Genomic DNA, 17,118 nt, shown 5'->3' with positions numbered 1-17,118 from the left:
TACTGACCATAGTAAGGAAAAACACTCAAGAAGAAAATGAGTACAAGGTAATTGCTGTTTCTTGTGGAGCTGATGCCTGTTTCTCAGACAAATGTTTCAAATCACTGCTTTGCGACAGAGATCTCCACTACATTCTGGGTTTCATCTTTCCAAGGGAGAATCTGATCTGGAAACACAGACAGCTATTTTTTGCACAATCCATGATGAGACAGTGGTAGAACTTCCCAGCATAAACAGAGTTTAAGGGATATCTACTGAAGCAAGAGGTTCATACTGACTAGTCTATGTCCCTAGATTCTTCTCACTTGTCAGGGCCTTTGGAGTGGTGCTCATCCACCCTGGAACAAATGGGGAGTGATTCCTGCAAGACCGAAAACAATTAAGAAAAAATATATTTTTCTCTTTTTACATCATCAGCAAAATTTCAAGCTGTTTGACTCTTATTTTCAAAGAGAGATCCTTTCAATAATTGCAAGGCTGCCATCATTTGCAAGGTCAGCATACAAGAAATCTGCTTGAGTTATCCCTGAACATATCCCTTGCTTGGATTCAAAGAATACTAGAACGAAAAAATATCAAATAGAAGCTCAAACTATTTATCTATATTATTTTTGTTTATTATTCTTAATACTTTATTAGGAAGCACTTGTCAGTTGTCTATTTGTTTGTAGGGACATGCACAAATAAACAGCAGCTGCTCACTTGCACAGTTCAAGGACTCTTCTAGTTTGTAAAGAAGTATCTGCAGTAGTATCCATAATCAGCCACATATAAGGTTTAACAACCTATGGTCTCTGCTTGTAGTGCATGGAAAGATTACAGCCTACTTGGGGGAAAATTAAAGCAGAATTAAATAGTTTTCAGTGTTAAAACAAAATCAGCTAGAACAGAGAGATGCTTCAAGGTAAACAAAAGGATTTCACTTCATTAAGCAATTTTTCCTACCAACAATCTAAGACCATAGCAAGTACTTACACGTTCTGCTCATGCCTCACATATATTAGTGTTCATCCTCAACTATATCAACACACAGAACTGGACAAAATCTTGGCTGGGGCCAAGGTCTGCTCCTTACAGACTAACACAACGCAATTTAATTTCTTTGTAGCCTATTCTTTGTTACAATTCTTTTGCACAGGCAAAATATAAACACAGATGTGGATGAAAAGGCATAGCAGGTCAGACCAAAGTGCAGTTCTTCTTGAAAGCCTGGCACCCTGTCTCCAGCAATGGCCAACAGCAGCGCAAGGAGCAGCTGCACAGTAATACTTTTTAACAAAATTTTCCCATCCTGTAGCAATTTGTGTCTCAAAGATTCCTAAGCCAGATGCAGAGTCTCTTGTTTTTAACAGTCCTCTGTGGCATACGTTATTCCCCTTTTTCATCCTGCCATGTTCCAAACTTTTCTCAACCAATGCAGTTGCGTTAACCAAGTGACGGGCTAAATATTTGAGTTTGCCCAAAAGTTGTGCACACATTAGCCAGTACCATTCGTACCAAACGAACAGACCACACAGAAGCAAGATATGTTTCTCTGGGGACTAAAACAAATTCACTTACAAGACATGGTGATTAAAAAGGAGAAAACTACAGTTCCAACAACAGATAGGACAGCTTCTACTGCTTATAGCACTGAGTTGCTTTTGTTATTTCCTGCCACAGGAACCAATTGCCAGTTGTTTGACATTGCTAACGTCTCTGAGACATCTCATCAACCATGACTTAAGCTTTTTATTGCACAGAACTTCAGAAGTCAAGACTGTTCCTTGTGCTCATCTTGGTTTGAAGATTTTTCAATGGCTCCACTATTCTGAAGCTAGTGAAGTACACTTGATTTCCACTGTCATAGAGTTTTTAGGTATGAACAGTATTTGTCTGAACATACAGATGATACTTTCACATCATCTGAATACTTCATTTAGAAGAAAAATACTTGAAATAAATATGAGATGAACCGACTTTCTCCAAGCCATCATGAAGCAGTTAAATTCTTCTGGAAAACCACAAAGAATGTTGGTGACATGCTAAATATTCAGACTTCTTGGGGAAAGAAAAAAGAACAACCAAAAAACCAACCCAACCCTCCAAAAAACCCCAAACAAACAAAAACAAAACAAACAAAGACAAAACAAAACAAAAAACAACCACACAAAACAAAACAAAAAAAAAACCACACACAAAAGCAGGAAAACCTGAATGAAGAGATTAATTAGTATTCCCTGAGCACATTAAACTCAGGCTGTTACCTTGGTGGACAAGGATTTGCACTTCGAGGTACTTTATTGAACAAGCTTGAAATACACCCTTATGTGAAGTGAAGAGGTTGATGAAACCTTTTTTCAACTTCTTTGTTTCAAAGCACAACATGAGTATGGTATTTCAAAGGACAAAAAGAGTCACAGCACAAACCCTAAACTCAGCATTTCAGGATGAGATAATGGAAATCTCGTGCTTCTCAAAACTCCTCAAAATAGGGGCATAGCTGCTCAAATGGGACAGGTAGTTTCCTTGCTGCTCAGTTAGGACCTCAATTAGGTCAAAAAGTCCTAAGCAGAGTCAGTCCATACTAAACACTGCCAGGTTTCACCGAAAGAAAGGTGATCTTCCAGAAAATTCATATTTGACTCTCAGTGATTCATCAGATGAAAGCTACTATTTATCCAGAGAGTAAATCTCCTGGAAAAATCTAAACCTGGGCATGAAATTCCTGAATACTCAAGAAGGAAAAAGGTCCTAAATAAATGTGGATCAGTAACCTATCCACTTATATTCTGCACCTGAATCTTCTAAGCCTTTCTGTTTCCGTACAATGGATCTTTTAATGTCTAACTTTTCACCATGGTTTGAAAAGGAATGCTACAAAAGTATTTCAAACCAACTGCAAGTAGAAGCACAAATTCAAAGTATGCTTCTGGTAAATATTTTGATTACAGCCAGCGCTGGCTGATTATTCAGCTTTATCTATCACAAACCAACTGTTAACTAGGAGATCACTAAAGACATTTCAGAAATATCTCTGCTCACAAAGCCAAAACAAACATCAATGTTTTCTGAAAGTAATGAGGCTAATAAATACTGCTTTGTCTACAACCCCTGTTTTAAATATCACTTCAAGGCTGTAAATAATATGAGAGCATAGCTTTAATTCATGATGGGAAAATCACAGTTCAACCAGCAGCTGATTTCAACAAATAAAGATTTGCAAGGTACAAAATGATCAGTTGCAACAATGCCAAGGTGAACATAACTGCTAGGCATTTTTCACTGTTTGTATTTTAGTTTTTTGACATGAGTTTGAAAAGTAACATTATAACAAGTAGGTTTGTGCCATATATTTTTTTCCATTTTAACAAAGTAAGATAAATAATTTGGGTTCTAAACCATGTATTTCCTTTTTGTTCATGTAATCTCTGGCTCTATTTTTCTTTTCCTCATAGCAAATAGACATATCAGAAAAACAAATGCCACACAATTAGGCTGCTTTGTCAGCTGGGCTCCAGTGAATGTTTTTGAAGTCTAGATTGCACTAAATTTAATATTTAAAATTTTTAACTACTTAATTTTTCTTTTAGAGTTTGGTCTGATTTAACTGCTGAACATCTTAAGCTCACAATGCCATACCTGTTTATGTTAATCAATGTCCAGTTCTGAAAGCAATCCCCTTGAAATCAGTGAAATTTCTCCCAGAAAACGAAATAAAGGAGTAAGAGGGAAATGGCAGATTTCAGTTAACCTCTGAATTTAACAAACTGCGAATTCCCTCAAATTCCCAATTCTGTGTTAGAGTTACTTTTGTAATGCAGGAGCTGAATGGTTGAATTTTGTGGCCTCTGATGGGATTAGTATTTTTATCCATTTAATCCTCCCATTCATTTTCGTGCCATCATTCTAAAATTTCAGACAGTTTAATCCTGTCATAGAATGATTGACTTCATCATCCATGTCCTGAAAAGCAGGTAAAGAAGACAATGAGTTGTGGATTTGTGTACTTTTAAGGTGTTCATCAGAATTTTGAGAAAAGCATGGTAAAATATATCATACAATATTTATTCTATAACAAGTGTCAAAAACCAGTTATAGACATGATAAAAACTGTATTATATGCCACTACTCAATGTGTTCTGAGTTCTACTAATTCACCAAATTTAGAAAACACAGCTGATAATATTAACCAAATCTCAGATTCCTTTTTCCCTACTAGCATGTATTTTACCATTGAAATGAATCATGTCTAGTATTAAACAGTTCTCATCGAACTGTCATTTTGATACATCATTCTGATATTAAGGTGGGATTTTTACAGTTCAAAACCTTTCATACAACTCAGAAACCAGCAAATAATTTATACTGATTGGCAGCCTCTTTGAAAGAAATCTGGACAAATACAATGAGTGTTATGCAACTCAGGTGAAGACATTGTATGCCTGAGATGACATAAATCGGTAACTCAGTTTTGTGATAATAAAGTTTTCTGCAATTTTTTTACCAACACATCAAAATTAAACCTCATTCACCTTATAAAGCTGCTATCATCTTATAGCTTGTTTATTTTAGGGGAGTTATGTTTATACATTAGTTACTTGTTTAAGAAAGTGGACACTTGTCTTTATTTCTTTACTTGCTGTATATTATACTGATGGTACTTGTCTGGTAGAAGACAGCAGTGCTACTGATCTCATGGCTTTTACAGTCCACAGTCCAAACTGCTCTCCTTCCGGTGTGTGAGACCACGGTAAATGTTCCCAGCAGTGTTTTCAAATGAAGTTTGGATGACAAACCTGTTTGTTTGGTGGTACATAAAATATTATAAAGTATGACTGCAGATCTGCTGATCTGCATTTGGCAACCACTGCTCTTACAGGAGGTCCCATGTGACAGCAGCAGAGCTGCCACCACCAAGAGAGGTTACTGTTCTCCCTTCTGGCAGAGGTGCTACATGTCATTACAAACTCAGCTTAAGTGTAAAAACAGGTCATTCACCATGGAGGTAGATGCACGTGTAAGAAACTTGCTGAACTCTCCAACTTAAGCCGCATTATTTTCACTTTAGAACTGGAGGGTTTCCTCATTTCATTTTAGAATGGTTCATAGAATAGTTTAGTTTCAAAGGGACCTTTAAAGTTCATCTAGTCCACCCCCCTGCAATGAGCAGGGACATCTTCATCTTGATCAGGCTGCTCAGAGGGGCATCCAACCTGGCCTTGAATGTTTCCAGGGATGAGTATCTTGCAAGGATGGAAAGAATTGGAGAATTGGATCAAGTGATGTGCATTTTAAAACTAGCATGAGCTTCTGAGTTCTAATCCCAGCACCAGACTGCTACATATTTTGCTGAGTAAATACAACTTAATGCAAACTTGAAGTAATGACTGTTATAACACCAATTTTTCACAGTAGTCTGGAGACAGCAACTTTGTTTGACTGAAAAAATGAGGGCCAAAGAAGGAGGGCATTGCTGTACAACCACGACTGTATCTTAAGAGGGCACTCTGCAATACATTTTTGTACTTGTCTCCCCATCTCTCCTCTACTGTATTTAGCTACAGTACCAATTTCATAAATGTTCATCAGGAGCACTTGGATGTGTATCTGTAAAAAAATTCTGTCTCCATAAGTCCTTCTGGGAAGTTCTACAACAGATGAAAGGAAGAGCATTGAGTCAGTTGTTGAGAAGTGCCTGAGAATTGTATAGGCAATTCACACCTGTAAATAATCTAATCTAACTTAGTTTTGGCTTAGAAAAATCCATTTATTTACAAGCCCCTAAAAAGAGACACAGAGGTCGCTATATTGGTTCCCCAATGCCTTCCACTCACTTTTAATATTATGCAGTGACTTTAATTGGTTCTCCAGCAGAAAATGGAATTTTATACGCACTTACTTATACATCTATGATTTTAAATGAAGGAAGCAGATGAAGGACTGTGCCATGCAATGCAAACTTACGCACCACCAGGACCAGTGTTTGGATGGGGAGAAGGGCCCTAAGCACTCTCATCTATTCCCTGTCACAGCTGAATGTCTGCACCCATATATCCAAAACATCACACAGATTTCTTAATTTCACATGCAAGGAATGTGAGGGGGCAGTACCCCTGAGAAGCCAGGAGAAGACATGATGGACACTCTCTCCCAGGGCAGTGGGGCACATACAATTATTGCTGCATGCATCAGTTCAAAACTGTACAGTCTGACACAAAGCCAGGATCTGTGGCTGCCTACAACGGTACCCATGGCTGCTGCTGCCACTGCTGTTCTTGGCCCAACCACCAATGAGTGGTGCCTGATATAAGCAACTGTGGAAACCCTCTGCTGTATTCCACCAAAACTGCTGGCTAATTCCAGAAAACCATACTGAAACTGGAACAAGGTACGAAAATCAGTGATCTCCTAACAGCTGCAATTGGCAAAAATCTCCAGTTTATGCCCTTGGATGGTACAACCCACAAATGCTGTGCAGTGGCATTTGTTCAGCCTGACTCATAGACAGACGAATGCCACTGAATGAATCACCAGCAGCATTTTCCGCAGTATCTAACGAGGTAGCTCATCCAAATATTGATCAGGCCCATGTCTCTCTAGTTTTTCAGATCTGAGATACCATAGTCTAGGATGCTATTCACCACTGAAATTATGAATTTTGGAAAGGGGGCCTATAGTGAGCAACCAGGAGATGGCAAAACATCGTTTAATGCACGCTTTGTTGATAGGAGCTACCTATCTGCCTGCTGTGAAGCTATAAAAATGGTATGAACACTGCTGAAATGCAAGAGAAATAACAACTTATTAACTTAATAACAGAGAACTTCAAGGCAAACTAACAAAATCACTTTATAAAACATCTCATTCTGTTTGGTCCACTGCTGCAGAATGTCATTAAGTCAAACACTGTAGTAAAATAATTTCAATCCATAATGGCTGAAAGGACAAACATTAAGCAAAGGATAATCGCAAATCAGCATTCAGAACACCAGCTGAACATTGCAGGTGTTGAGGGAAGATAGTTGCTCCCTGCACAAGCACCTGGAAAAGGTGCGTTTCTTCCCCTTTCCTCTCGGATATTGGACACATGCTTGGGCAGCAGGCAGGGTATGCCCTAGGTGCCCACAGCCTTGCACATGCACCTGGAGCTCTGCTCAATCTCAGTCCTTTGACTTTCATTGCAGTAATGGCTGTACAGAAAAGAGGTAGCCCTTCCTACCCTTCACTCTGCCAATGCAAGGGCCCAGCCTGGGCAAGCCCTTGCCCCAGCACCATGGTTCGAGTTGCATGTTACAGGAATTATCATAGCAGAAACCACCCAAAACAATGGAAGAGAAGCTTACAAGAAGCAGTGCATCAGTGACTCAACATGAGCTGACTTTGGTGCCCAGTAACCCCACGCAACACACCCCTTCTCCTGTCCTGATTGACCACCATAACTGATGGAACCCAAACTCATGGAATAAATGAACTCAAGAGACATTTTGTGGGCCTTTGTGGCCATTTTATGGACATTTTACAAGGGTGATCCATTGACTAAAGGAATGACATCTGTGTATTATATCAAAGTACAGGAAGAAGGGGGATGGTTAAACTTGTGCTGAATAGTGTGGGACCTGGGCGTGATGTAAATGGTATGGCATAAAGCATGGAATGTGCGGGATTTGGCTGGGGTAGAGTTCACTTTCTTCACAGTGGCTAGTATGAGGCTGTGTTTTGGATTTGTAGCGAACATGGGGTTGATTAATATAGAGGTGTTTTCCTTATTGCTGAGCAGCGCTTACACAAGCAAGCCCAGACCACATGCCCCAGTACCAGGGCCACAGGCAAGGCTCAGGTGCAGCCCTGACCCCAGATCTCAGACCACAGACGCAGACCACAAAACAGGCCCAAGACCCAGACTCAGTACCAGACCCTCGCCTCCCTGATGCCCTCCCGCACGCCCCGCCCCCTCCGCTTCGGCCCCGCCTCCTCCGCTCCGACCCCCCCCTCCGGCCCCGCCCCGCGATCCACAAGCCCCGCCTTCCGATCTGTCACCGCCCCTCCCTCCGACAGACAGCCCCGCCACGGGAGGTTTTCGCGCAGGCGCTCTGCGCGCCGGAGCCAACTCCCCCCTCGCGGCCCCCCCCCAGGCCTCCCCAAAGATGGCGGCCGGGCGCCGCCGGGTGAGGTGGCGGACAACGCTGAGGCGGCGGGGCGGGGGCGGGGGTAGCGGCGGCGGCGGGAGGCCGTGACAGGTGCGGGGAGGTGAGGAAGGGACGGCGGCAGAGTGGTGGCGGCGGCTGGACCACAGGTACGTCGAGTGGGCGGGCAAAGGGGTGGGGGAAGCTCCGCCCCTAGCCTGGTCTGCGCCATCGGGACCTCCCCCTCGGCGCTGCCCGCCCCGGCGCCGCTGCCCGCTGGCGGCGGAGCGCGGACCGTTAGCCGGGAGAGCCGCGGGGCCATGGCGGTGAGTAGGCGCTGCTGGCGAACCGCCCCTTTCCCCTCGGCGGGGCGGCTGGAGGGGTGCGAGGGGACCGGGGCAGCGCCGATACCTGCCCGCGGTGCCTGAGGAGCGGCGCTGCCTGCGCTTGCCCGGGGAGAACCGGGGAGCCGGTCCTGCCGGCGGAGCCCCGCGAAACAAACTTTGTGCCTCCGTCCCTGCTCGGAGGTGCCTGTGCCGGCCGGGGCGGTGGGATCGGCCCGCTGTCAGCGCCGGGCGGCCGCGGGAGGAGGCGATGGTGGAGCAGGAGAAAGAAGCAGATGCGGAGCGCGACCAGAACAGCTGAGCCGGCTGTGACAGGCGGGGAGAAGGAAGTGGTGCTGTTCAACACCTCTTTCTCGTTGTTGTTGTTGTTGTTGTTGTTCTGCTAAGCCTTAAAGGTTCCCTCGGAACTCCCAGCTAAAGGGATTGAGCTTCTGTGTGTAGGTAAAACAGTCTTCCCGAAAACACGGTAATCATCTCGCCGAGTGCTGGCAGAGGCATTATTCTGAAAGATTTACGCCCGATTCCTCCCTCCCCGAGCATCGCCCAAGATTGGTTCTAACCTAAACAGAAACTTTTCGTTGCTTCTAGACAACTTAGAAAGTGAAAACAACTAAAAGCAAAAATGAAACTTTTCAGCTGATTTTTATTGTCCAAAGTGAAGAAAATAAGCAGCAGAAACAAGGGAAAATAAATACACTGGGTAGGAGCAGACGCTATGACCGGCACCTCAAGACGCGTTAGTCATTAGTTTAACCCTGTCAAAGGCAATTTTATAAGCCACGTTGGCTGTCAAATGTTATTCCAGAACATTTCACATCCTGAAGTAATTTGTTTTTAGAATTTAAGTCTGCATTTGATCAAATACATATTTGACTATTAATGTCTTAAGGTATTGTGGAACCTTAAAATTTCATAATTTTTTGCTGCTAAATACTTGGTAACTTCTGTCTTAGAAGCTATAGGACCCAGTCCTGCTCAGCTTTTTGCTTAAAAGAAGCTATTTTGTTGTTATGGCAATGGGAAACTTTCTGCTTTACACAGCATAGAAATTTAACTGTAGCCATGATGTGAACCTGCATCCACAGATGTGTTTATTTTCTGTGTTGTAAAATAGCAACACAAAATCACAGCAATTCAATGGTCTTTAAAGTTCAGAAAGGACAATCAGTTACTTTTTTTCTGCCTCTTTTTTTTTTTTTTACTTTTTAAGGAAATGGTCTCAAATAATTATGAAATTTAATCACATGATGAATGGGGAAGTAGCAAGCTTTCAGGTAGGGAGAAAGCTGTGCACGTATGTGAAGGATGGAAGTAGCTGAGTTTCTGTACTACTTGATGTTGCAAATTGGATAGAGTTCGTAACAGCTGGTGTTTCTACTAAGCATGAGGGAGCAGAAAGGGTGCTGATCAACACAACATCTAGTTTTAGGTTCAGTCTGTGTACAGAGTGTACACAGGTCATCTTGACGCATTATGTGTTGAATCTGGGACTTGTTTTGGCAAACTACACTAGAATGGTTTTTCTGGTGATTTTGGGGGAGAAAATTTATGTGCTGTATCAGTTACATTGGGGCATTGGATTATGATTTTTGGCAGATGAAGCCTTGGTTAAGAGAAACACAGATCCTTGTCCTCAGGAGGGCCAGGACTCAGTGATCGGTTGCTTAGGTCACTTGGTCAGGAGGAGAGCAATCTGCTTTGAGCAGAGTCACAGCCTGACTACTGTAGATGGTAAGATTAAGACAGAATTAGATGAGTGTCACAGAGTTTTTTTGCAGGGCAGATGGAAATCTTCTGAGGCTTTTTGCTGTATGACAAGCACTAGATGTAGGAATTACATGAGTCTCAGGTCATTGCACCCAACACTTAAGTTACCTGATTTCAGTCCATTAGTGGCATTTCTACCTTTTTCAAGTTGGAGTTTCTACTAGTTTGTGAACTTAAAACTCAGAAACTTTAGATTTTTATAGGCAACAATGTAATAAAATTGCAGAAACTTGAATTATGATTTGGACTAATAAGTCACTTGCTTTGGGCTGTGAGTCCTGTGGATATTGGGATGCTTTTCTTTGTTATTCTTTGCCTTGTGGCCATTTAATTTTACTTGAATTTGGACCTACGTTGGCTAACTCAGTGTTATGCTGATAATCATTTTGGCTCAAAATATCTCAAAATATCTCAAGGATATCCTTCATAATTGTTATGGCAACTTTAACTACTTAACTGAACATGCTTCTGCAGTGTTCTGTCTTAGGACTTACTGGGAAGCACAACTCTTAAAGCCTGACTTTAGGAGAGGTACAATTTTTAACCTTTGTCAATACTTTCTCATAAATGGTTTTAACTTCTAAATGCTTTTAGGCAATGCACTGATTTACCTTGCTGGAAGGTCACTTCTGAAATAGTGTATGCTATTGTAATAGGTCACTTCTGAAATAGTGTATGCTATTGTAAATGCATTCATCTCTAGAAATACTAAATGCTTGGAAGGTGTTAAGTGCGATTGTCCATTGATACCTCTAGGAAATCCTGTAATCCAGTTCAGTCTCCTTTTTGGGTGGAACTGGCAAACATGCAGTCTTGTTCATTCCCAGACAGAGAGACACTAGAGAGGACGGTTTTTGTGAGGATGCAGGCCCACTTCCCAGACAGAGTTGTTGTCTGCAGCCATTGATATTTCTTGTCAGTGTATCCTGGAACCCGAGGAATTCTTAACCTCTCTCCAGCAACTCTGTACCTCTTTTTCAACTCCACCTTCTAGTCTTTATGGGATTTCTAGTTAAATCTCTGCTAAAATATCTACAAGTAACAAGCCGTTTTCATCTCTGTTATAGGTGTCAGTAACACTTCTAGATTTTATCATTAATTTCTTTAAGACTGTTGGCTTGGGGAAATTCCAGGCAATCTGTAGGAAAATTCAACTTGGCTGCAATTTATAGAGCACGAGTTCGATTGTGAGCCATTAGTTTTCCTGTAGGACCAGATCTAAGTAAAAATAGATTTGACTTGGGTTGTCAACTCTTTAGCTTAACTAAAAGATACTGTCTGTATCTCAGGAAAGCGATAATAGTTTGGAATAAGTACACTGCTGCTTTTTCTGTTCAGCAAACACAAACAATGTTTATTTTGCTCATGGGGCCAGTGTTTCCTGAGCTACAGAAATGACCATTTTTTTGCTCGTTCTTTGACATATGCAGTAAACTTTGAGCTTCCTTAATGCTGATGTTCACTTGATGCCAATAGAAAAACACTATCAGCCTTTTTCTTAAACTTGTCTATCCATGAGGTTTAATGGTTTTGTTTATGTTCAGTAATATTTTGGATTGTCATCCCTAGGTCTGTATTTTGTAAGGCTGATGAGGTAGCAGGATGTTTAGAAAGTGTCTGTAACACTTAATACTGTTACATGTTTCTTGTAGGTTGTCATCTTTAATCATTCCAATTAATTAACCTTTAGTTTCAGATGGAACAAATATTTTTTAAGTTGTTTGCCCCCCAGAGATCTCATCCCATTCCGGCTGCTCACGTACTCTTGAGCCTGTAACCACTGAAAAATCTTCAGACTTTTTTGCTAACCTGTCATAGATGACCTTAACAAAATGCAAAATTAAGATAGAATTTGCTATGCTCTTTTGTCAATAATTAAATAGAATTTTTAGCTGTTGCTTTCACACTGGACTCTTTTTATACTCACTTGCTACGTTACGCACCCGTTCTTGGTTGTGTTGATAGTCTGTTTCGGTTTCAACACATGCTGCGTAGACTGTTGGTCTTCACTTTGATGGCACAGTTGTATAGAGGACTGTGTTACTACTCTTCTTTGATGTATTGATTTAGAATGCTTTTGTTTTCAGAATTGTAGTATCTCAGGAATGGAATATCCTTGTGTTTTCGAAACACTTTATTAAAACTTTAATACCATATTCATTAGTGGTGTCTTCACAGCACTTTTCAAGTTGAGTTAGACTGAGCATACTTTGCCCTCTTTGTATTCATGGCTCCAAATAAACTTTCACCATTTGTGTCTGGGCAAGCACACTTGTTGACCTCAGCCTCACCAGACTTACCCGTGTATCTACCAGTTTGGTTAATATAATTTATATTTTTGTCTCCCTTTAAGTTTTTGCTTTTTCAAGATGTGTGGACCTTCTGCTCATGCTGTTCTGCAGTCAAAACATCACCTAGGTTAACATTGATACCCACTCTTTCAGTTTAGTATCTTGGGTGTCAAACACCATCCCAACAGCAGTTTGCAGAAGTTAAACGGGAGCACTGAATGTGCATATAGTGTACCTCACCCCAGCTTTGCTTCCAGAACTGTTCCAAGGCATTTAGGACAGATGAAAAGATAAGCTGCAAAACTTCTGCATTTATAGGCAATGGAAAGTGTTGTACCTTATTATATATTTAATTACTTGAGGCATAAAGAGTTGTCAAAAATTAAATTATCCAGAAGTTTTCAATCCCAGTGTTACCAGTAGAGCTAATTTTTATTATCCATTAGTAAGAGAAGCACAGCACTTTCTAAGATGAAATAAGTGCCTTCTGCTTTCCAGAAGGACTAAAACAAGCCCTTTTACTTTCTGGCAACATACAGGCTTCTATAATATAGTGTCAAAAATATTGTTTCAAAACTATGAAAGTTCACTAAATTGAACCAATGTCCTCCATGTTTTGAAAAATCTATTTAACAAAGTCTGGGAAATTGTCCTAGGGAAAGTGACAAGGTCCAAAAGGATTTGTACTGTGACAGGTGTGAATAGATAGTAACTCTGTTCTGTAATCGGGAGGGAAAAAGAATATGCAAGACACAAATGTTAACTTTACCTTCTTCATGACAGTTGTTTTTGAATTTACTTTGGATTTATTTTGTACCTTTGTTGCATTTAAATCTGTGAAGCTCAGTTCTTAATGGCTTTTGATTTTAAGTAATTTGAAGTGCAACTTAGCAAACCTAGAGCTTTACTGTTACCTGCAGTAAAAAGTAAAAAAACTCTGTACTTCGCAAGTGTAAATACTTCCTTGTAAATGGGATGGAGTTTCCCCAGTGTACAGATCCAATGTCTATGGTGTGCAGGATCCTACAAGCATGGACTGCTGTCAAGCTGTTGTCTCATTTCCCCTTGCTAACATAGCATACTCAATACTATATCCTACGCCTTTGATTATAAAACAAATTCTTCTCTAACTTCCAGTTTTCAAACTGCAGGGTTTTGTTTTTCAGGGTTTGTTGTCCTTTTAACTGGAAGAACTGTATCTACTAGATGACTTGACAGAAGGAAATGTAGACATAAGCAACAGAATAGCAAGTGGATTAATTTTAGTTTGTGGCAAAGGAACACATTTTAGATAGTGATAGCAAATCAAGTAGTAATGATCTGCAAAAAGCGTGCATGTAGCTGGAAACTAATCTGTAAGCAAAAATTGAATGGATAAGAAGGTTTAACATGAACTTTGGTGATTGAAATTAATGCCTTGGCAGTGAGAGAGAACCATGACTATAACAATTCATTAATATTTCAAAATATATATTGATAGGCTGTTAGAGGACTTTCTACAGTAGGAATAAATGTCATAAACCACAAGAGCTACCATGCCTCTGGAAATCCTATAGATTCTATTAAAAATGTAAATGGGGAAGACCATATTTTAAGACAATTATTTACCTATTTAATCTAGTATGAAAGTAGATTGAAGGTGTTGAAATGACATACTAAGAAATTAGGGCTAAAAGAAGCTGTGGAAGTGACTGTTGACAATGAACAGTCTTAGGTGCAGCTGAAATATTGTTTTACCTTCTTCAGGCATGCTAATGACTTCACTGTCCACATATAATAATATTAGTATGTATGCACATTCCACTGAATTGTGACATTTCAGTGGTGAGGATGTTACCGTACATCAAGCAATAGATCTCGAAAATACCCCAGTACATTTAATTGTGTATATCATGGCAATACAACTCCAAATAGATCAGTTTCTGATTTTTGTGGCTGTATTGTTGCTAATAAATTGACAACTATTGCAACTTCATGTGTAAAAGAGAAGGCTGAGAGCAGCTTTGTCCTCTTGATTTGATTGGGCAATCCAACTAGTTGGTCCCATGGTGTTTTGACTGACTGATACTTTTCTTGGAGGATGGTGTGGAACGTGGGAGAAGAGAGTGCTGATATCATCAGAGAAATCTGGTATTGTTTTGCTTGTCTTCCCATCAATAGTTGCAGACACTCCTCCACTGGAAAACTCTTGCAGAGTAGCACATTCAGTCTTCCAAGAGTTGCATTCAGGTTGAGGTGCTGTTTGACTGCTCTGCTTTATTTTTTTTTTTTCTGTGGCATACAAGTAACTGCTTTGGTACCATTGTGGCTACGTTTAATATTAGGAAAGTGAAGCACCTGGCATTGTCAATGCCTCTTGACCTTCTTCACTGTCATGGTCTGTAGCTTCATGAATGCTACGCATTGATGCTGGCAGAAGCAGTTCCTCTCGAAGCACATCGTCTCTGTTTATTCCTGTGCTTGGCATTCATTTGTGTATTTGTAAAAAGGGAAATTGATGAGAGAACTGTTCTATGTTAAAACTAACCAGTTTTTATATGTTTCATTTTAAACTGCATCAGTGCCACAGTTTAATTCACTTTGTTGACCAGTTGCTTGCAGTGGTGCAGGTGGGAGCTGCTGGGACAATTAAGCAGAACTGACTTGGAGCAGAGCAGTTTTAAGTCTTGATAAAAGAACACCCTTTAAATGTGTTTGTTAGGCCTCAAAAGACCTTCTGTTCTGGTGGATTTTTGGTCTTGAGAAGTAGTTTCCATATGCCTGTCTTGATTTGTCATGTTTTGTGCTGTTGTCTTATTCCTTATGGAAGCGAGACCTACAGGTTTTCCAAAAAGAATCAGCGAAGATGAGTTTTTAAATCTCTTAGACATGTAGCCTCATCAATCGTATGTCATCTTACATTTGGATAGCGCAGTTTCCATTTTTTGAAATGAACAGAAAAAAGCTGTTTCGTAAGAGTTCTTTAAAAGCTGCTTGTTCTGCTTGAATCATGCACTCTTTGTAGCTCCAACACTGGCAGCTGCCTCTGCAATAAATTTATCTCACTGACCAGTTGCAGGCATTAATAAAAATATATCTATGTTTTTAGTTCGCCTTAAAGGAATCATATGAAAAATTATTTTGGAAATTTGTCCTTGTTACTCATAGCCTCTGAAAAAGGGGAGTCGATAACAAATGGGGAAGTAGCTTGTTTCTTGGCATTAAATTTGCTTGTTTTCTCAAAAAATAAGCATGTTGTTAAGCAGAAATGAAGGCAAGAGTAACAGTTAACTGGGAAAGGCCAAGTTGGTTTTGAAGCCATGTGATTTTCAGAAAACAAACTGAAGGAAATCCAGTCCTGGCAGAAGCTTAGAAGAACCTAATTTAGCTGGTATAAAGCTAGGAGGCTTTAAGGAAGTTCTTGAGAGTAACAAGAGTGTAAAACACAAAAGTCCCATAGTTCAGATCAATGTAGCATAAATAAAGTGGAATTGCATTGCAGATCTTTCGAAGTGGCGCAAAAAATACACCATGCAGTTCATTCTCCTCATTTCTTTTTGAGGATGATTCCCAAGAGAATCTAAATGAAAGCTGTTCTCTAAGACAAAGGAGGCCACAATATTGCTCTTAGTGTGTGTCAGTGCACTGGATTAATGTACCTGCTAAAGACTGGGTGTAAGTTTGCACCTAGCACTGATAGTTTACTCATTAATTGTAAAATGTACACTATCAAATGAGTTCCAAGTAAAACTAACAGTTTTAATTCTGATTTGTGGTAGGGTTGCACTTACCACTTACCAAAAGTTACAGAACTAGTTTAGACTTTGAAGGTATAAGAGGGATGGGCAAATGGTTGGAAAGCACTGAATTTTTCTTATGCAATGGCTTCAAATTATATGTACTTCATCCAGATAGGACTGTGAATGTTTTTTTTTTTATAATCTAATAATAACATTTAAAACCAGAATGTAGTGTTTTCAAGTCGTCTCAGTTGCACTGGTCTCGCTGTGTACAGTCAAGCATTTAACACTTGTGCTGGACAAGCTGAGGTGGTAAGTGCCATGAACATATTGTGCCTTTACGGATGACTGGTTTATCAGTGTCTAGTTCTTCTCTATATACTCTTCACCTTCAAAAGTTTAGTTTTCTACATCAACTACTATTAAGAACTTAGCCTCTTTGGCTCAGATTCAAAAACTGCTGGCTCATAAATACAAATGCATTAAACTTGAACAGCTGGAGCATTTCCAATTATCTACTATGCATTCCCATCTAGGTTATAGTACCCAGGGCATGAATGCATGAACTGCATTTGAAACTGCTTCTAAATCATTGTGGTTCATATCCTGAAGTATGAAGGTAGCCTGAAGTAAGTATTAATTTACTATAGCACGCTTAACTCCTGCTAAGGTTTACCATTGTGTGGCTTGGCCATTCTTGCTTTGAGTAGATCAGATGTTTACTGTTGGGTGTGAGTTAGATCCGGTAACTGTTTTGGCTGTTCGTGTGCAACTTGCATTCACTCATCAATCAATGTTTCCTTCATAAGAGTATTGCATTAATTGTACAACTTCTGGTGTTCAACTTCTAGCGGTAATATAGTATGTACAGAGTTGTGTATCATGTTTCTCA

The 17,118-nt window shown here is 40.3% G+C and overlaps 1 protein-coding gene across 2 annotated transcripts in view; it reads left to right on the top strand.

The window, feature by feature from the left end:
- Window positions 1-8,081: 8,081 nt before the first annotated feature.
- The window catches only part of FNDC3A (fibronectin type III domain containing 3A), a 118,094-nt gene continuing 109,057 nt past the window's right edge, over window positions 8,082-17,118 (top strand). The window contains exon 1 of one of the 2 annotated variants that reach the window (XM_027721305.2): window positions 8,082-8,275. The gene's annotated coding sequence lies outside the window, so the exon portion shown is untranslated. Of the gene's footprint in view, window positions 8,276-8,413; window positions 8,432-17,118 lie in introns of those variants that run through there. The other variant, XM_027721306.2, reaches the window with a different exon arrangement.

Source organism: Pipra filicauda, unplaced genomic scaffold (assembly GCF_003945595.2).
Source record: "Pipra filicauda isolate LSUMZ 115617 unplaced genomic scaffold, ASM394559v2 scaffold28_size6257848_pilon, whole genome shotgun sequence".
In the NCBI taxonomy this organism is placed as follows: Eukaryota; Metazoa; Chordata; class Aves; order Passeriformes; family Pipridae; genus Pipra; species Pipra filicauda.
Note: the sequence above shows the minus strand (reverse complement) of the source record. Positions and strands in the feature narration are given on the sequence as shown.